This window comes from Ipomoea triloba, chromosome 9 (assembly GCF_003576645.1).
Source record: "Ipomoea triloba cultivar NCNSP0323 chromosome 9, ASM357664v1".
Classification (NCBI taxonomy): domain Eukaryota; kingdom Viridiplantae; phylum Streptophyta; class Magnoliopsida; order Solanales; family Convolvulaceae; genus Ipomoea; species Ipomoea triloba.
The window spans coordinates 30725902-30748090 of NC_044924.1; the positions used below are offsets into that span (position 1 = coordinate 30725902).

The 22189-nt window shown below is 36.7% G+C and overlaps 1 pseudogene; it reads right to left on the reverse strand.

Moving 5' to 3' along the window:
* Positions 1-16406: 16406 nt before the first annotated feature.
* Positions 16407-17937, reverse strand: LOC116029907 (annotated as a pseudogene).
* Between the last annotated feature and the right edge of the window lie 4252 nt (positions 17938-22189).

The following is a 22189-nucleotide window of genomic DNA, read 5'->3' on the forward strand; positions in this document are numbered from 1 at the left end:
GCTTTCGGGGGGGGGGGGGTATTAGATGATAAAGAGTAGTTAAAGGGCTTTCTTGTAAATTTACTTGCTTTGTAATCTGTTACAACCGTCTCCCACCTTCTATATATTACCATGTACACACGTGTTATAGCTATGAATAATATCACCGCCATTTCCCACCAATCAACTCTCGTCTTCTACCTTTACTTTCTTCTCGCATCACAACACCCATCATTACCATCCCAAATAGATCCAAGACCAGATAGCTTCTACAGTAAATAACAGGCAAGTTGGGTGACCTTTAATTTAGTCTAAACCAGAATATAACCCAAGTCTTGGCATCAGGCAACCATTGGTTATAATATTTACTTTGGGATGGTATGCGGAAAAAATAAAAACATTAAGAGAAGTTTCAACTCCATGAAATTCCAAAATGGCATAACATGTAATTAGGCAAAGTAGGACAGGGAAGAAGTAAAGGATCAAAGACCACTAGCTATTGAGTAAAATAAACAAAAGACAAGAAGAAAAGATTTATGAAAGAAACCAATTAAGTGGCTGGAGACTCTGATTTTCTGGCCTAGTAACATGCTAGAGTGACTTACTAGAAGAGAAGGGCAGTGCTCGTTTTCACACTCTGATGAACTTTAACTTCAAATTAAATTTCAAGAATAGGTTTCAGATGATGAGGTGTGAACTATAAAAATATATATAGGAAGGAACTATCCTAGTCTCTAATTTGTTAAGTTTTGGTTTTCAAATTGGGGTTACGTTACTGCAACAAAAGTAAAATAGTGAATTTCTCTTCAGATTATGAATGCCATAATAATTTAATTTATATAAGTGGCCTGGGAGTCGATAATAATTGCAGCAGTAGTACAGTTCAATAAGGAATTGAAGCAGGAAATTAAAAGTTAGTGGAAGAGTGCAAGTTGAAAGTCATTTATGTGCCTCCCCCTCAGCCACCATCACCAGTTGCAGAACCAAGGTTCAGATCAAGGTTTATCACAACGTCCAACCTTTGCTTAGCTAGCTTGTTAGAGAATGGCAATCCACGAAAGTCACCACCACCACATTAATGTAGACAAACGGAAACTCGTGTCATTTTTAAATTTTTCTATTCTTTTTGCAACTATTTTCTTCATTGTGGTAATAATTAAAATATAATTATATTTACTTAATTTGATTTGATTCTTTTAATTATTAAAAAATTAAACCTATTATTTTTTTATTCTTCATCCTAACAACTATAATTATTCTAATAATACATTGTTTCTCATAGCTCAAAATTCCAAATCTATATTATTTCTATCTACATTCAGTCCGAGCTTCATAACATCTAAATGCACAGCTCTCCCAAATTTCAAGCCCCCCCAACACACCGCAACTCTTCACTGTAAATGTTACAGTTGCGCCATGGATATCAATGTTAGATACAAACAATCTAACTATACAGAATAGTCTACGAGAGAGGAAAGCAGTTGGTCTCTAGTACGGTAGACCACGAGAGCGGAAGCAGTTGGTCTCTAGTACCGTTGTCTACTGAGCAATATGAATACCGTGAACTGTATGTGCTATAATGCATATCCTGTATCACATCAATCTAGGTTTATATATGCACAGAGTCTGGTTGAATAACAACTACTAGTTATTCAGTCTAACTAAACTACTTAATAAGCTGAGTCAACTTGCACCACTTAATTAACGCCCTAATATATAATATATAATATATATTATTAGGGAAAATTTTACATTTTCCCACTTGGTGCAAGTACTAGCACAACCCTCATCAAAGAACAAAACACATGAATCATAGTGACATGTACTCTATTTTACAGAGTATATCCATTATGGTCACATGCATTTTAATTCTTCAACATAGGCCCCTCATGAACAAACCCAATGTTTATTCTCGGTAACTTAAGGAATGTTTCTCAAAATATATTGTGCGCACAACTGAAGAGAAGAAACCATCCAAAATATTTGTACAAAGAGTACACTGTATGATCTCTAAAATCCTTAAAAACATGCCTTAAGTAGAGACTTCTTAATGTTAGTATAATGCTAACTGTATTCCATAACTTCTTTATGACTAAACTTAAATACTATCTCTAACAGCTAAGAGCTCGGAGTTGACACGTCTGTCACTCCCACTCATCAAAATAGCCAAAAGATAGTTAAGTCACAGAAGCATTCCAATAACTTAGAGAACAAACAAAAAAAACCTCTAAGTCCATAAATTTGGAATCTTAACATACACCATAACTTCCCTAATAATCCCAATGTCCACTTTAAAATGAATTGAACATTATGAGTCTTACTTTTATGTCTTGCAAAATTGTCTTGAGCCTTACAAACCAAAATGGCGCAGGATCAATTTTGAAGAAACTAAAGACTCTATTAAATGCTAAAGAATTTATTAAATAACAGTACACCACAAGTTAGAAGATTTTGTTCTAATAAATTCCTTAATATTGTTACAACATTTTTATAAATATGTTGCACAACCAAATCTCCAATAATTTGAAATTATGAATTTATATGAACAAATTCAAAATTAATACTTGTGGAACCTTTTGGACTTACTGTTTGACATACAATCCAATTTGCATTGGGATGTATGAAGACAATAATTAAATCCATAATCTTTTGTGGAGTGATAAGTGCTAATTTGTTTATATTTTTCTCCCGTTCACTAAGTTATTTTGCTTTTAGATCATTCCAAATTTCATGAGAATTAGTGCTTATTTGTGTTATTTTGCAAGGAGTATGAGTTGGAGAGCCTTGGAAGCAAAGACGAGAATTTTCATGCATTTTGGATGCCTTTGGAGTCAGTGGGAGTCAAGGAGAAGCTATGGAGATGGGTGCAACACTTCCAATGGAGACTAAGAGTTGTATTTTCAATGGGATCATTTGGACAAACTAAAACAAAAGAGAAGCAAATGGTCAAGGTGTTGAAATTTCTACAAGTCGGCATCTTAGTGATTGGATGATATCTCGGCCTATAAATATCCAAATTGAGTGATTCTTATTCCATTGGAACGAAGACTCAAAGGGCTACAACTCTTATGAAGACATTAAAGCTTAAAAAGGAAGACAAAGGGGTCAAAATCGTCCAAACTTACAGATTTCGTCCAAATCTGCCACTGTTCGGTATTTTGACCATATCTCAGCCTAGTAATGTCCAAATGAGGTGATTCTTGCGCCATTGGAAAGAAAACTTGAAGGGATACAACTTTGTTGAAGACCACAAAGGATAATAAAGTGGTTTTGGGGATAAAAATAGCCTATAAGACAAAGCAGCTGCACAGAATTTTGAAAAATGCACTGTAAATCGCACAAAAGCATACGGCCACCCATACGGCCGTATGAGTGGCCGTATGGCACCTGCTATGCTCAGTATTTAAGCTCGTTTTGAGCATTTTGAACTCAGTTTTGACCCATGGTTGAATCCTAGACACTCACATTCACTTCCTTTCATATTTTTAGGTTAGATTAGGCTTAGATCTATGTTTTTTTTAACACTTTTGGAGCTTGTAATATTGGATTTGAAGCTTGGATTTCAAGATTCTACCACCCATTTCAATAGAGTTTTTTGTGTTCTTTATGCTATTTAATTATGAGTAGTTAGTTTATGGGCTTGAGTTAGGGTTGTATTATCTATTTTGATACTTAAGTTGTGATTATTGTGAAAAAGGTGAAGAACCCCAACCTAGGGTTTATGTGTTTGAGTTGGGTCTTTAATCTATCTTGCAATAGTTGATGCGTAGCAATTGTTATTTGTGTTTTGAAAGTCTTTCATCTCAATGAGAATTGGATGGAAGACTTGAGCCTTCCCACTCTCGAACCCAATTTCCCTTCTATGGAAATATGGGTATATTGGGGTTTAAATAGCTTTTGTTCTTCAAGAACTTGAGTTGATACACCACGGGAGTGGGGCAATCCTTGTTCTAATCCTTGTCTTGACTAGGATTCATTTGTGCTTGCCTCAAGACCCTAGGCAAAATGTTCTTCCCACAAACTTAAGTGTTAAAGCATCTAGGTGGCAATGCCCCTAACTTGAGTCATATTTCTTTATTTTGTATTTATCTATTGTTTATATGTATTTGTTCTACCTTGTTGTCGTTTGCTTAGCTTCTTGTTGATTTTCTTGTGCTAGTGCCTAGTTTTGTGATTGCATATTGCGTGCCATAACCCCCAATCCTCAGTGGAACGACATTTCACACCCGTACACTCACCATCACTCATTTTTGCACCACATCATGGAGCACCTTAATGATCTTTTTCTAGCTAAATGATCACTCCTACTGTTCTTTAGCAAAATTAATGATATACACACTCATAATTAATACCAACTAATAAATGAAGATACAATTCCCCACCATTTGTTGGGCATACTAAATAATCAATATTTGGTTCTAATAAAAGTTCAAATAAATAATGAAGATATAATTCCCCACCATAGTTGGACATACTAAAAAAACAAAATACACCTTTCAAAACCAAGTTAGAATTTAGCTCAAAAGATACATTTTATTCTTGGAATCCAAAAAGTATATCATATCACATAACTTACTATAGTTAGTCTAAAGAACTAAGTAAGCTTTCATGGATTAATTAATAAAAGTGGCTAAATTTTGGGAAGTAACTGAATACATGTTTTGCTAATGCAAACCATGAAACTTAGAATTTATAATTGAACTAAATTTACAAATTCTAAGAAATTGTGATCAAATTATTATCTGATGGGTTGACGATTTATTGACATAAAACTTCTTGTGGGCTAAGGTTTTAATTCTATTAAATCCAATTAAGAAACTCTTATGATAATATTTTATCTCAATTACCAAATAGTCAGAAGAACCTAGTGACATAAAACTTGCATGTGGGCTAAAGTTTTACTCAATTAGATTCAATTGAAATTTTTTTATTTATGATGAAACAATTTATCAAATGAGTTGAAGAATCAAGTGACATAAAACTTGCTTGTGGGCTAAAGTTTAAATTCAATAAGATTCATTACAACGATTATGATAAAAAATAAAAATAAAAAACTTAAAGAAATCAAGTTCCTTTTCCTTAACCCCTTATCCAAAGTTTACATCAAGAAATCAAGTTCTGTCGTCACTGATAAAACTACTAAACTACATTCCGATACATAATTGCATGTAGGCTAAATTATGATTGTAGTCCAGTATTTCTTCCTAATTAATTATACAAATATAATGAAATTCTCTGTGGGCTAAATTCCATCATATCCCATACAATTAATCACAACTTATATGTCTAAAACTTTATGTGATCAAGATAAACCGCTTAATATATAATTTTAACTGATTAAGGACGTTGTGGCTACTCCACAACTAAATTAAAAATTATAAGATCACTAGACATAAATCCTTGCGTAATCTTTATGTGATCAAGATAAAGATATATATAATTTAATCTGATTTTAGGATGCTGTGGCTACTCCCCAAACAATTTAAAATTATAATATCAAAACTTAATAATCTTAGGAAATTGGATATGCCGTGGGTATTCCTTAATTAACCAACAAGATTGAAACCTTAAGAGACTTCAGTAAGTTTTCAAAAAAAAAAAAAGAGACTTCAGTAAATTAAAGATGTTATGACTATTCTTTAATGAATCGAAATCAAATCACATTGCAAGGAATACTTAAAATTTTGACATATTATACCAAATCACGATGGGAAATTTCAAATGTATATACCCCAAGAAAGTTGGTAAAACAAAACCTCACTAAAGACCAACTCTTTACATAATATCAATGTAAGGAGACTAGTGGCCCAAGATGTTTTAAGTCATGACCATCAAACTAGTATGTCTCCCTGATTCATATACACTTAATGTATAACTGTTTGGGATATAAAAAAAAACTGTAGGGTATAATCCAAAACTGAATAGCTCACGTATGAATAAATCTTTAAAAAAAATGGTGAACTAAATTAACGGTCCAAATGTGCTTAAATTCAGGCACTACCGTAACTAAAGTTTATGCATAAGTCCAACTTAATGAGGAACTAATATAATTCCATCCTAAATTTATGCATTGCTAAAGGCATAATAATAAAATTGCATAATTTAAAACAGTATATTATGCTTAGGACTAATATGCATAAAATTGAGCATTAAACTTATATATTCTAAACAAATTGCGTAACTTAAGGCAATTTTAATATGAGCTCTCAAAGTATAAACTTAATATTCAAACACTAATGAATCCAAACCAAACGGGATCCAAAATTTTGAATAATGAAGTACTAAATATACACTTTGATACATTCAACCTATAAGCCCATGACAAAATGTTTTAGTGCATCACACTAAATTTATAAGAAATAGACCGAATTTACAAATCAAATAATATATAAACAAAAGTATATATTGTCATTTGTAAATCAAAAATCTCACAAACCAAATTGCATAATTAAACTTAATAGTATGCACTTAATGTGACTGAATGCATAAAACTATCTGAAGAGTATGAACCAACTAGAGAGTATGAATTTACACTAAATATTCATTATTCATACTTAACCAAATATGGGCATAAAGAACTAAAATTATAATTCAAAGAACTGAAATTAATGGCAATAATCAATTAACTAGCAAATATGTTTTTCCAAAATTACTGAGTTGATTCAAAACCACTTTCCATAGCCCAATTAATAATATTATTATCATTAATGCTGGCAAAAATGCAAATAATCCAAAAGCAATAAAATAGCCATAATAATATTATTAAATGGAAACTAAATGAGGAAAAACAATGGTTATAACCGCTAACTTTAGAAACATTTTCGGATATAATTTTGAAAACTTGATAAAATTTGAAGTCCGAAAAACATTAATGTCAAGAAAATGATAATATCCATAATATTTTCTTAACTAGAACATTGTCAAAAAAAAAAACTAGAACATTGTCACATGAACTTAATTGGAAACAAGTCAGGATAACTGAATACCATATTAATATTAATGGTATCATTAATTAAAATATTGACTAAAGTGTCATCCCGCACCATGAAGTATAACTGATTCTTCATATCGCACCTACTTGACTTTTCATAAGTGACTTTTCAATCCACAAACCATTTTTTTCGCCTAGAAATTTTTGTAGGTTTCTTACAGGTTATCCGTAAAATATGCTGCCATGGATTTTTTTTATTTTTCTGTTTTTCGTAAATAGATGCTCATCAGAATGGGTTCGCAATTAGTGATATGAAAAAGTCAGCCGTCGCCACTCTCACGTGATATAGTGTCATACATTTTGATTTCGCGTTGCCTCACCGCCGATATCCCCACCACATGGCGCACCAGCTGCCCTCTCCCGTCGACGCAACAGCACAGTGTGTGGAGACCGACATTATTTTTGTGCTAAGAATGGGTTCCCCTAAACTAACTATTTTTGTGCTAAGTGTGGTCTCTACGGCCACTCGCATAATCAATGCGGCAAGCAACGTGAGGATGAAGACCAACCTGAGGTGGCAGACGAAACCGGAGGTCAGGCAACCAGAGGAGAAGGACGACGAAACAGTGGCAACGGGCATCTGGAAAGCTACCTGGAAACCAAGGAAACGTATGGGCCATGGATGTTGGCATCTCGACGAGGAAACCAAACTGATTTTGTGCAAAAAGGAAAGCCTAACGTGAGTCATGACAAGGGTTCGCATTCTGGACGCCTTGAAAAAAGGAATACACCACCAACAACAAGAAAAAGGATGTCAGACAAACTACAACGAGATAAACCAGGGAATAAAGGAGCTGAAGTGGGAAGTTCAAGATATGCATTGATGGTAGAAGCATTAAATGAAGAGGTAATGGATGCCCATGAAACTTTGTCTAATGACATGCATGTACAACATGAGGTGGAAACCACTAACAACACAAAATCTGGGGCAAAACTAAAAGGGAAAGGAAAAAGAGCATTAGTGCAAGTATATGAGATTGGCTCTAATAGCCATGTGGGAAGCTGCACGCTCAGAAATGAAAGAGACTCATGAGAAAACCACCAAGCCCAAAGTGCAATCCAAACCGAACCAAGCAGCCGCAGAAGACACTCACGTGGTAGTCAGGGGACAAAGTCGAGGAAAGCAGGTTCAACAGTACATAATCAACAACGCCATTTTTGAACAGCAATTTCTTGGTCTTGAAAAATTAAAATCCCTTCAGCACCATGGGGACCCTCCTGAACATATGAATGAGTTCATGGAAGAGGACCCATAGCATGAGTGTACGGAAGGAGACGTGCAGCATGGTTCCCACACTAGGAACTCGGGTCAGTAATTGTGTGCTCTTTCTCTCTTTGTGTCGCTTGTTTTGTTGTCTGGTTTGCTTGTTCTCTGGTCTGTTGCAGTAGGTTGAATTTTGCAACACATGCATGATTCACTAATCACTATATGACATTGTGGCAATAGGTTGAATTTTGCAACACAACGCATGCGTTTTTATATCCCCACGGTAGTTTCCGGCAGCATTACAATCCAAAACCCACAAAATCAAGTCCAGAATTTGATCACTTTCTGGGAGTCATCGAGGAACTGGATAGAGGTCATGTTCCATAGAGAATCCGACACACGCCGGTGAAGTTGTTGGAAGCCAAGGATAGAACGTTGAGATGCTGCAACTGTTGGGTCCCTCCTATGTGCAATAGAATAAAATAAAATAACAAAAACACAATGTAGTGGAATGTAAAAGGAGGATGTGACTTTGGCAGCTTGTGGAGGCAGCATGCGCATGGGGAGTGCAATTTCCACTTTCTCCAATTATTCCCATTTGTTTTTGTTGTTGTTTTCGGCAGTAGCAGCAGCAGAGGAGGGGATTTATTTTTTCCCATTTTCACTCTTTTTTTTGGCCAGTAGAGAGAGACACACACAATGAGGCAGTAAACAGAGCAAGAAAACCCATTTTTCTTCTCATTCCATTCGGCAGTCTGCAGCAGAGGGAAGAAACCATTTTCTCTTCTTCATCTTGGTGCCATTTTGTCATGGAGTTTGCCTAAGCTTCTTGGGTTCATCTTAATCAATTCTTTGAGGTCAGCTTGTATTTATTCCAGGCATCTCTTTGGATAATCTCGTAATATTTGTATTCATTTTTATCCTAGTTTTGGAGATTGAATATTTTGAGTACGAGATATTATTATGTTTAGCCTGTGAATGTGGAAGAGTGTTTTTGGCCTAAGAGTTGATATATTTGATGATTTGTGGATGTATGGCTCATGTGGTAGCCTAAAACTTTGTACCCAAGATTTGTGATAGTGGAAATTGTTTGTTGTTGGTGGCCCGTGGTTTTTCCCCGTGGTTTTGGGGTTTTCCACGTAAATCTTGTGTTCCTTGTGTTCATATTTATTTTTGGGCTATTTTGTATTATCTCGTATTTGTGTACCGTGTCGGGTCTGTGATTTTGATTGTCACAGGAAGTGGGATTTTTCCCAACAGCAACTTCTGGAGCCCCTGGCCAATCGTCCCCGACAAACCCAAGCCGTGAAGCTCGAGCTCAGAGGCTCGGCCGTTAGCAGGGTTGCATTTGACGAAGTCCCAATGCACATAGAAAGCCGTTGTCTTTGCTCCACGTGGCGAGGTAAGAATCTTGGGCGCCGGATTTGAAGACATTAGCGATATGAAAAATTCAGCTTCGAGTAAGCTTATTTGACCAAGCAAAGACTCAGTTAAAAGAAAAAAATCCACATTAGCACATTACCTGTGTCATGTCATCAGAGAAACCGGGTAACCTATAAAAAATTCTAGGCGAAAAAATTTTTATAGTTTGTGGATCGAAAAGTCACTTATGAAAGGTCAAGGTGCGGCATGAAGAATCGGTTATAGTTCATGGTGCGAGATAACACTTTAGCCTAAAATATTTAATGGTAATAAGCAACATTATAATCACCATTAACATTTAACAATGAAAACCAAATTATGGTGATACACCTTCTTAATGTTTTTATATTTCTAAAGATTAAATATGTGACTAGTCCATATTAGCGGTTAACTGTAGTTGCAACATTAATTACGATTTACCAATAATAACAATACGAGATAATTAATAGCATACCTTTTTGAAAACAATAGCATACCTTAATGATGCAAATCGGATCTTTCCATTGTACTTGCAACGATGATGATCCACATGAGAAGGAAAAACTCCATAATTCTCCTCATCTTCATTGTCGTTGTGATTAACCTCGATGCAACGTCTAATGGTATGTAAAAGATTTATTGGTAGGACTTAATTACCAACATTAATAGTCATGTAATAAAACGAAGTGGCATGGATAATCTTACCAATGTACCATATATGGTAGATTACCATGAAACAATAATTATTATGAAAGGTAATAAATGAGATTAGTCCCTAAACTTGATAACAGTAATTAATAATGCCAATTAATAATAACTAAAATAAAGGCAAAACTGTATTTAAGGGATGCCATACACTAATCTCAATTTACCACATAATAATTAACATGACTATTATAATACTTAGGGAGACTGAATTTAAGGTAATAACTAAGTTACCATTATAAAGACAATATACCAATTATATTGCTTTAAAATTAAAGAATTAATATCATTATTAAGGCCCTGAAAACTATTGATAAATTAAAAAACATAATTAACTTAAACAATAGTTATAATTCTTAATGGCCAAAATAACAATTAAATTCATAAATCCTTAATGTCTCAAAACAGACCAAGACAATAATTATAGCACTTAATCGCTCAAATTAGGCCTATGATTCTTAATGACCAAAATAAGTTATAATCATGGATAAAAATGGTATAATACTGAAATAGATCCAAACTTAATATTATTACCATCAATGAATACCATTAACAAGAAATATGGAAGACAATAATAATTTAATAACCATGTTATAAATCCAAAATAAGCTATAATAATTATTAAAATATCAATCAATAATGGTAAGATCCAAACTTAAATGACCCAAGATAGGTCCCAATTAGTTTGTTCAAAATAGATTTAAAGTCCCAAGTCAAATATAGGGCTAAAATATGCCCAAAATTAAATGGGAAACCAAACAAGCTACTTTAATAGGCTATAATGCCCAAAATTGGCCTTAAGGATCCAAAATTGAATGATATATACTATGAGTTAATAATATGCTAAATTCAACCTTAATGCATGCTTTAATAAATGTATAATTGAAACAATAAATTAAATATTTGACAAATATACATAACATGCTTGAATTTGCATATTAATGTATTATTAACCCATATATTCTTAAATAAATTGCAATTCTTGAGGCAATTTAATATAACCTTAATATTAAATTAAAATTCAAATAGTAAATTAAATACTTAATATTTGCCCCAATTGAATGATAATTTAATAATGAATTAAGGAGGAATTAAATTGAACAATTAAACTAGAAAAAATCTAAATTTGATGATGGATCAACCATAGCAAGTCCAAATAAACCAAAACAAACCCAATTTTTTTTATTTGACTAGTCGGCCAGACTCGACCTAAATATAATAACCCATCACCATCATCCTCTGTTTTTACGTTCAATCAACCAAAGATGAGACCCTTACCTCATGCGGCGCCGACGGGAGAAGTAGAAGCAAAGCTGTCTGAAATCAATAGCGCCTGAAAAAGGAAGAGGAAGAGTGGACAACGACGACTCCGGGGATCCAGCTCGCCTCCGCCATCACTCCTCGCCGTCATTGGCTTCACCTCCGCCGACCGCCGACCTCTGTAGAAGCACGGAGATGGAGCAGCTGCAGCCCGTCGCCGGAGTCGCCTGACGGAGAAGAACGAACAGAGACGTCGCCGAAATAACCCAGCCTCGCATCCGCCGTCCCTCCTCTGCGCAATGCCAACAACCGCCGCTTGCCATTCCAACTCGCGATGCCATCGTCGCCACCAGAGGAACTAGCGCCGAGATATAGCAGCTGCAGCCCGGAGTCAGTATCGCCTGAAGGAGGATGGAGAGGCAGTGAATGGGAATCCAAAACCATTACCGGCTCCGCATCTCTCCTAGCCACAGTGCTGATGCAACTGTCGCCCGCCACCGTTCTCCATGGTAGTCGGCGACTGGAGGGGAACACAATGCAAATCTACCGGAAAACTAAAGCAAATTTTTCCGATACCTTAATGCAGCAGTTCGTCACTTCGATCAAATCAGACATTGTAAAATTAATTACAATAGAATTGATTGTAATTAATCCATTCAAAACATGCACACGAAATTGCTTAATTATTTCTTGACTAAATAGATATATTTTGTACGTATATTTCAAAGAATTAATATACAAAACATATACAAAAACTTGATGTATATGAAAATTTAACTTAATATTGTTTGTTTTAGGGCAAACAATCAGCCGGACAAAGATTATAAAGGCTCTGATACCAAATGTTAAATACAAACAATCTAACTATACAAAATAGTCTACGAGAAACCTGATCTCGTAGTAGCGGAAGCGGAAATAGTTGGTCTACAGCCATAGTTGATGTGTGATGCCTCTTGAACGGTAGACCGTTAGCCAATATTTGGCTCATACTTCATACTTGACTCAGAACCCTAGATGGTGTATTGATGTCTATTAAGCAATATGAGTACCATGAATTGTATGTGCTATAATGCATATCCGGTATCCCATCAATCCAGGTTTATATAGGCACAGAGTCTTATTGAATAACAACTACTAGTTATTCAATCTAACTAAACCACTTAATAAACCTAATCAACTTGCACCACTTAATTAAGGCCCTTATATATATATATATATATATATATATATAATATTATTAGGAAAAATCTTACATATGGATATTCCTTCTGTTCAATTCTACATACAACCCAAGGACTTCATCATAGTTAAACGCTCTAAAATACCCAACAAAAGGCGGATTCCAAATGGAAAAATTGCGGCCGCTAATTTTGTTAAATACCCATTTCGATTCAACTAAAAAGTCCAACTTTGCGTAGCTAGTGGGAAGCTTGGAACCCAAAGTCGAGTTCAAGCCTACGTGTTAACATGCAAGCGTGTAGCTTCTTCAAAGAATTTGTGTATAAACAGCTTTCAAAAAAAAGAAGCAAGCTTTAAAGACAATGAAGGTATATAAAATGGCGGATTCTCCTCAGTCAAGATAGATAAAAGAAAATTTTGGGTTTCTTCAAAATGGCTGAGAGCCTGAGACAAAGGAGGGGAAAGGGGTGGCCGGTGGTTTTTTTTTTTTTTTTTTTTTTTTTTAAGTTTTTATTTAAAAATTATTAAAATAATTTTTTTAATAAAAAGTAATTTGGTAACCTCCATGTCATCTTACTACTTGATCAATATGTCATTTTGGATTCAATTGCTTAAATTTGCATTATTCAGAGATCCCATTGTAGTTTTTTTTTTTTTTTTTTTTTTTTTTTTTTTTTTNTTTTTTTTTTTTTTTTTTTTTTTTTTTTTAAGTTGGATGATTTAATTGTAGTTTGGTATGTATTTGGATGGCATACTTGACCCTTATTCACAACAACAACAACAGAGAAAATTGTCAAATAGGCTCTTGAAACTTTACTCAAAAGTGCAATTAGGCCACTGAACTTTTTAAAAATGCAATTAAACACTCAAACTTGGTTGGGGGATTACAATTCTATTCCCACTTAATTCTCACATAATTCCAAATGCAACTAAATTCCTTTGTTTGGTTGGAGGGAATTGCAATTCCCTCATTTTCATGGAATTAGAATCTCATTGCCCCCCTAGAATTTTAATTCCATGAATTTTAGGGAGAGAAAAAGATAAACCTAAGACAAAATTACCCCTCCTTTTTTTTTAACCTAAAATTGATGTTAGACATTCCCTTCTAAATTATAGCGTGTATTATTCTTTGACTTCCCTTTGTGTATGTTCATTTAAATCTTTATATGCAACAACTATTCAAAATTTGCATTCTTTATATGCATGGTTTATATGCAACAACTCTAACAATTTGTGAATTAATCTGTCAATTAAAAAAAAAAAATAATAATAATAATAACAACAACAACAACAATGGACATTTTGGACTTTATACTACTTAATCCCTCTCAATTCCCATGTATACCAAACATAGGAATTGAAATCCTCAGTAATTTTATTCCTGCGAACCAAACACTGGAAGTTAAACTCTCACTTTACTCCCGCATTATTCTTTTCTCATGGAATTGCAATACTTTTCCCACATAATTCCTCCCTTCCAACCAAATGCCCCGAATAGTAAATGAGTGTTTTGAGCGGTAAGTTAAAATGGAGGATTTTGTTTTTATTAATAGTATAGATATAGATTTTAATATATTACGCAAACCATAATAGTATAGGAAAGTTTTGGGAGGGAAGTTAAAATGGAAGATTTTGCTTTTATTAATAGTATACATATAGATTACGTTGCAAGGAAGTATATGTACAGTTTTATTACGATTAGTAATTTTAATTTAGAATTGTATTACGAATAGGAAAGTAGGAAAGAATATATTGTATTAGGAATTGTATTTTCATATTTTAATGTACAATAGTAGTACCCATAGAAATTGTATTACCATATTTTTTACAATATTACGCAAACCTTAATAGTATAGTAGTGCTTTGGGCGAAAAATTAAAATAGATGATTTTATTTATTAATAGTATAGATTTTGATATTTAAAAACTCTACCAAGTATTTACATATTTTAATTTTCATGTAACTAATTTTACTTATAATTGGAGGACTAAAGGTGTCTGTTTTTTTTTTTTTTTTTGAAAAGAATTATTGTAGATTAACAAAATTATGAATCATCCCATTTGTTCTTTTTTAATCCAAAGAATGAATACCATCATTAGGGTTCGATCCTGATATCACCTATTTATAATTGTAACAGAAATGTCATTATACTACATAGTAGTTGACATTAAATCAATTTATTATTATTATTATTATTATTATTATTATTATTATTATTAATTCAATTAATGTGTATTTTTTTTCAACAAAATAAAATTTATTAATAACCAAAAATAAATGTTTTACAAGAGATGGCCCAAAAGTGACCATAAATCAAATAGGGACGTAAGAAATGGCCCAATCTAAACTAATGAAAAATAAATTAAAGAATGAAACCAAGACAAAAAAAAAAAAAAAAAAAAAAAGTAGGCCAGGTTTAAAGAATGAAAACATAAAAATAATTGCTCAAGCTAATTATAGCCCAAACATAAATAAAGAAATATTGAAATGAATAAATGCCAGAAGCTTGTGAGCAGCCCAAGTCTTCAAGTACGTTGTCGAAATTTCGGCAGCATAACGACTGTTTTAGGGGCTATCCAAGGGGACAGAAACACTAAACAACTGCCAAACACACCAAAACCAGAACAAAGCACTAAACCAAGCACTTTGCGTTATCAGCTGAGCACTATGCGCCGTCCTGTCGCATCCGGCAACATAACACCTTTTTCAAACAGCTGTAATGCATACCAAGCACAGCACAAGGCACCCGGACTCACCAATCCCATAGGCACACAGGCCACTCAGAAAACAAGAAAAAACATAGCAATTAATCAGAAAAGTCCATCATAAACTAAAAGTGGCACGCAGGCCTAAAAAATACATCGGCACGCAGGCCAGCAAACGGCAAGAACCAGAAAGCAGTTCAGAACCAGAAACCCCAACAGGATTAGCTACTATGGGCCAGCAGCAAGCCTGGACTAACCGCCAACAGATTTGAACAATTCCTACCCGGCCACCATTCAGCCCGGGTCAGGGTGCAACTTCTTACCGCAAGCACCGACGTTGAGGCATGGTCTGTTCAAATAAAAGCCCACAAGGGCGAAACCAAGATAGCTCGCAGACCAAACACACCTCAGAAGGCCGAAAGAAAATAAAAGAGGCATACAATGAACAAAGAATGCACACCTCTAAAAAATAAAATAAACTAGCTAGCAGAAAACAAATACTTACTGAATGAATGGATAAATAATGTTTAGAAAAGGAATGAGACACGAAAGAAAAGGTACACACCCCAAGTATATCCAACCCCACCCGGAACCCAGAAGGGGTTCAGCTACTATTGGCCAGCAGCAAGCCTGACTAGGTTAACGGATTTGAAAAAATCCTGCCCGACCACCGTTCAGCTCGGACTAGGGTGTCTCTTCTACCGCTGACACTTGCGTTGTTGAGGCTAAACTTAGCTTAAAGCCAAGCCATCATCGCCTCCAAACCAAGCAAACAGCAGAAGCAACTTTCTTTCAGTCTTTTCTTTTTTCCTTTTTCATCATTTTCATTTTTTTTTCTTTTTCTTTTTGTTGTTTTTTCTTTCTTTTTTCTCATTTTTCTTATTTTCACTTTTTCACTTTTTCTCATTTTTCTTTTTGGACATTTTTTTTCCTTTTTTTTTTTTTGTTAAAGGCATCTCATGCATTTATCAAAATCAGATCAAGGTGGATCATAATCCTCAAAGAAAACAGAGGGGACATCATCATGAATAATCAATGACCGCACCCTCGGAGGCAGGTCAGACAAAATATGAAACCTGAACTCCCCATCTTTACCCCCAACCCAATCTGCTAAGGCAGTCACAGGTAGATTACCCTGCGGCAGACATTGAACAACAGACACAGAGGCACATGAACAAAGAAAACGGAGTCGTGACACATCAGAATCCAAGGACCAAGGAATAGGAATAGAGGTATCAACATAACCCTTAAGCTCAGACAACGCAGACTCTAAGACCAAAGATGTAAACCCCTGGGCTAAACACCATTCAAGACAGCGGAACAGTACCCGGAAAATATCCCGAAACCCATCAACTGCTGACATGGCCAAGCCATAGCAAAACCCACCCCCCGTTACGCACCAAGGTAGCAGTCCCACCCAAAGACTCAGAGTACGACATATTGACCTTTAAAGAACCATCTAGTGGAGGATCCTATCCAATAGCACAAACTACGCGCCGAGGGTCATGTGAATCCATGTAGGACAGAATGACAGACCAACTTAGCGGCAGAATGTGCTCCCTTGACCACTGACGAAAGAGACACTCCGCCATCCCCTTAGCCACACCATACACCACCCGCGGCACACTGGGCGATCCCCTACCATGCATGCATGCATTTCTGTGTTTCCACAACTCCCAAAGGATAAGATAAGGTAACCTGCCAACAACAAAGGAAACAAGAAGATTACGAGCAACCACTCGCCTCCACCCTGCCAACAAGGTCCGGAGACCATGATGACTAAAGTGAAGGCCTAGTGACAACATAAAAAACCGCCACACAGCCTTTGCTGTATCCCCTGTATAGAAAATGTGAGCAATAGTTTCCCTAACAGGGGATTGGCAACACCAGCACCTAGAAACTATAACGTGTCCAAACTTGGCCATAGCGTCGTCCGTGGGCAAACGCCCGCGAAGCACTCGCCAGGCCAAGAAAGACACCTTAAAGGGCAGGTGCTTGTGCCAGCAATTACTCAAAAAAGGATCAGAGTTCACAGGTTCAACCTTTAACAGAGATTTTTCAAAGGAGAAAGAAAAGTTACCATCTGAAGCTACCCGCCAAATGGGTATATCAAAAGTCATCTAACCCAATCGGGACGTGTCCGCCTCCAAACCCACTGGCAAAAGGTCATCATAGGCGAACAAATCCAGTTCCCCATCTTGAATAAAGTCGGACAGTAAGTCACCAGAGTACTCAACGCCAGGGAAGTGGTAAAGGCGCCCTAGCGGACCAAGTCCTGACCAGTTGTCCCACCAGAGATTAACATCTCCATGAGTCAACCGCCAACCCAAGACCGCCTCCACCTCATCCCTAACGCTAATCATGCGTTTCCAAGTATGCGAATCGGAAGACTGTAAAAGCTTTGCCACCGGGTGAACACGATTGCAGTACTTAGCTCTCATGAAATTTCCCCACAGAGAGTACACTGTGCGAAAATTCCACCACAACTTCGCACTAGACGCTCGTACCATCAGGTCTAGATCAAGAAACCCCACACCACCCTCCTTTTTGGGAAGGGCTAGCGTTTTCCATTACTCCCAATTGTAACGAGCACCCCCTGCTTGCCTCCAAAAGAAGCCTGCAAAACATCGTTCTAGGTCCCGGATAACCTGTTTAGGAGGAGCACAAGCTGCAAAAAGATGTAAGGGAATAGCCTACAAAACAGAAGAAATTAATACCGCCTTCCCGCCTTTAGATAGCAACCTACATTGCCACCCAAGGCACTTAGCCTTCACCTTGTCCACCACAGATGAGAAATAAACACACCTTTCTTACCAACATAAATAGGGCACCTAATATATGTAAACGGGAAAGGCTTATGAATGCACCTAGTCACATCTCTAATCCTACGAATAACACTGTTTGAGGTACGAGGATGCATATAAAAAGCACTCTTAGGGAAGCTAACCATCTGACCCGAAATGTCCTCATACTCTTTTAATGCCCTAATCACCCTGCAGATAGCCCCATGCCTACCAGTACTAAAAATAATAACATCATCCGCATACGCTAAGTGATGAATATGAAGAGTACTAGTAGGCTGCGAGAATCTAAGAATACTCTCGTCTAAATGGACTCGAGCGATGAACATGGACAAAACTTCTACAGTAATGATAAAAAGACTGAGGGAAAGAGGGTCTCCCTACCTCAGACCACGAGACGAGGTAAAGAAACCCTCCTTGACCCCATTTACAATAACAGAATACCAGACATTAGAAACCGCACGATAGACCAGGTCAATCCAGACCTCACAAAAACCCATTCTGCGCATCATAGAAACAAGAAAAAACCAAGAAACCCGGTCATAGGCCTTAGCCATGTCAAGCTTCAGCACTATATCCTGATTTCCTAGCTTTATACCATGACACATCTCAGAAACAAGTAAAATATTATCAGTGATAGACCGCCCCGAGACAAAACCACTCTAGTGAGGCGACAATAACCTGGGGAGGACAGAAGCTAACCTGACAACCATTAACTTAGTAACAATCTTACTGCTAAAATTGCACAAGCTAATGGGCCTATAATCAGCAAATGTCTCCAGATTGGCCTTTTTAGGCAACAAGACAATGGAGGTGTGGGTAATAGACCTGGTGAACTCCCTACCAAGGAAGTAACTCCTGACCATATTAACCACATCCCCTTTGACAACATCCCAACAATCCTTATAAAAAGCCCCATTAAACCCGTCAGGGCCAGCGGCACTAACAGAATTCATAGCAAACACAACATTTTTTACCTCTTCTTCCTCAGGTACAACAGTAAGCAAGGCGTTATCCTCATCAGTAATTAGACGCTTAACGCAGTCTAGTTTAGACAAATCAAAATTACCTACCTCTGCTGTGAACATACCCTCAAAAAACGAGATAGCCTGTTGTGCTATCCCTTGTCTATCCTCAATCCAGTGCCCTGTGTCATCCTTAACCTTATGGATGTAGAGTTTCCTCCTTTTCTCTTTTCCATCGAGTGAAAGAACTTAGAGTTCCTATCACCTTCCTGAACAGCCACCATGTGAGCCTTTTGTTGCCAGTATTCCTCCTCAATAGAAACCTGCCTCTGCAACAGAGCCACGGATTCCTTATAGTCAATGAAGGCCCTATCATCATCTGGGTTCTGTTGCACCACCTCCTCTAAAGCCTGCACTTTATCCTCAAGTTCCTGCAACTTAGAAAAAATATCACCAAAGGTTTCCTTGCTCCAAGGAGCAAGAACCTTCTTTAACCTGCAAAGCTTAGTGGCTAAAACATACATAGGAGCACCCTCAACTGGAACCTCCCAACTTTCCCTCACCACACGCAGGAAATCCTCATGGTTAGTCCACACATTCAGAAAGATAAAATGCTTAGGAACAGGTTGAGCAAATATGACCTTAGAAGTAACAAGTAAAGGACAGTGGTTAGACGTGGCCCACGACAAATGCTGAACAGATGTCCTAAACAATGATTCCCACACCGAAGTGTAAAGAAACCTGTCCAAGCGCATCCAAATGGCAGACTCCCTACGCCTCCCATTCCACCAAGTGAAAGAGGAACCATAGGCAGTAGAGTCAATAAGGTCACACGTACTAACACACTCCCGAAAATTAGTAGTCTTCCTATGAGGGTAAGGAAGACCACCTTTTTTCTCATCCACATTCAACAAGCAATTAAAGTCACCCACCACAGACCAGGGGACACCAGAAGGGACCTTATCTAAAACTGAACATAACTCAGCCCATAAAGAAACCCTCAGGCGCTCCCTAGTTTTAGCATACACAAAAGAAAACCCAAAATGCAGTAGGAATAGTAGCATGAATGCAAGAAACAGAAACAGATTGATCAGAATCAGATTCAAAACTCAAAGTAAGGTCAGAATTCCAAAAGAGCCACAACTTATCATCTACCCCAGCAAAAGCAGAGTCAAAGCCAAGTCGTAGTCTAAAGAAATCCAACCTAACATTATCACAAAAAGGTTCAAGAAGACACAAGATTAAAGGCCTATGTCTTCTGAGCAACACATGCAATCTTTGAAAAGAACCACTCGAGGCAATCCCCCGCACATTCCAAACAAGAAAACACGTCATTTAAAATGAAGGGGATTGAGAAGAGATAGGCGTGCCAACTGCCGCACTACTCTGCTCGTGTCTTACCTGAGATCTAGTGATCCTGCCACCAAATGGAACTTTAGAAGGCTTAGGGGGCGAGCCATGGCCCCCCGCAAACTCCCTGTTGCGACCTGCAGACTCAAATATAGCAACTCTACCAGCCACGGAAGAATCGCTATCATCATCATCATCAGACGCCTCCCGGTAGAACCCTGCAACGTTGGATTGCTCCGACGCTGACCGAGTTCTCCGAGTGCGTTTTGTTACTGGAGCTTTAGTGTGGTGGGCAACTGGAGAAACTGTAGGAATGGTAGCCTGCTCAGTGTTCAAAAGACACAATCCAATTCCCTGTTCCCTAACTGGTGTCTGCAGCCCCAAAGATGTAGGAGCTGCAGAACTCGCATCCCCCTATGTAGAGCTATCCTCCACCTGAGTAGGTGAAGAGTACGCATCTTCATAGTAGTTGACATTAAGGGTGTGTTTGGAAACCCGGAAAATGATTTTCGGAAATCATTTTCCGGGTTTCTAGTGTTTGGTAAGCAATGTAAAATGGAAGTCAACATAAAATGACCACATAGTCAATGTAAAATCCACTCATTTCTTTGTAAAACGACTTACCCTTTTTTTTGGCGTAAGTCATTTTACATTCTTGTTCACGCCTTCCTTCAAGCAACACGCCTGCACCAGCGCCTTCCTTCTCGCCTGATTTCTACATCCGAAACCACCGTTCAAAACCAGTTCGCCGGCGACGGCGAACTGGAAACCAGTAAACGAACTGGTTTCCAGTTCGCCGGCGAACTCAGAACCAGTCCGCCGGCGAACAAACCAGATCTGGTTTCCGCATCTGTGCGGAAACCAGATCTGGTAATACTGAACAAATATATATATATATATATGTATGTATACTTCGTATATGTTTGTGATGTAATTTTTGTTTTGTATGCTAATGGAGATTGTTTTTGCTTTGTATGTTAATGGAGACGGCTCATTTTCCAGAAAACAAACCAAACACACAAATACAGTTTTCCATATTACATCCAAACACAGGAAATGAAGCTGTTTTCCGGAAAATGACTCATTTTCCGGAAAACATTTTCCTGAAGTCATTTTACTGCTTTCCAAACGGACCCTAAATCAATTTATTATTATTATTATTATTTTTTGAATACTACTAACTCTATTACAATGCAGTATCTGTTCATTATTATTATTATTATTAATTCAATTAATGTGTATTAGGTAGATTATTATAATTTCTCCAAATTGATTTTAAAAATATTTATGATAAAGGTCAAATAAGTTTAAAAGTTTAATGTTTCAAAAAAAAAAGTTTAAAAGTTGAATTGAATTATCAAACTGGAAATACTCTAAATGGACATTACGTAATTAAAAATACAATTGAACTTGATAGTTGGTCGCCATTCTTGTAACAAATTATAGTTGACATGATGCCTTATGAATAGAAACTTTTTCTTTAATCAGCTCTCAAACTATTTGGAAAAGTGGAGAAAAAGTTGTGCATCAATCCCAAACATTTAAAGTTAATCTGACGGTAGGTTCTGATGTAGTGACGTGTCATATTAAAAAGCTTTGGCTGCCATGGTAGCAGACTAGCAGAAATTTGCTTTTAATAATAACAA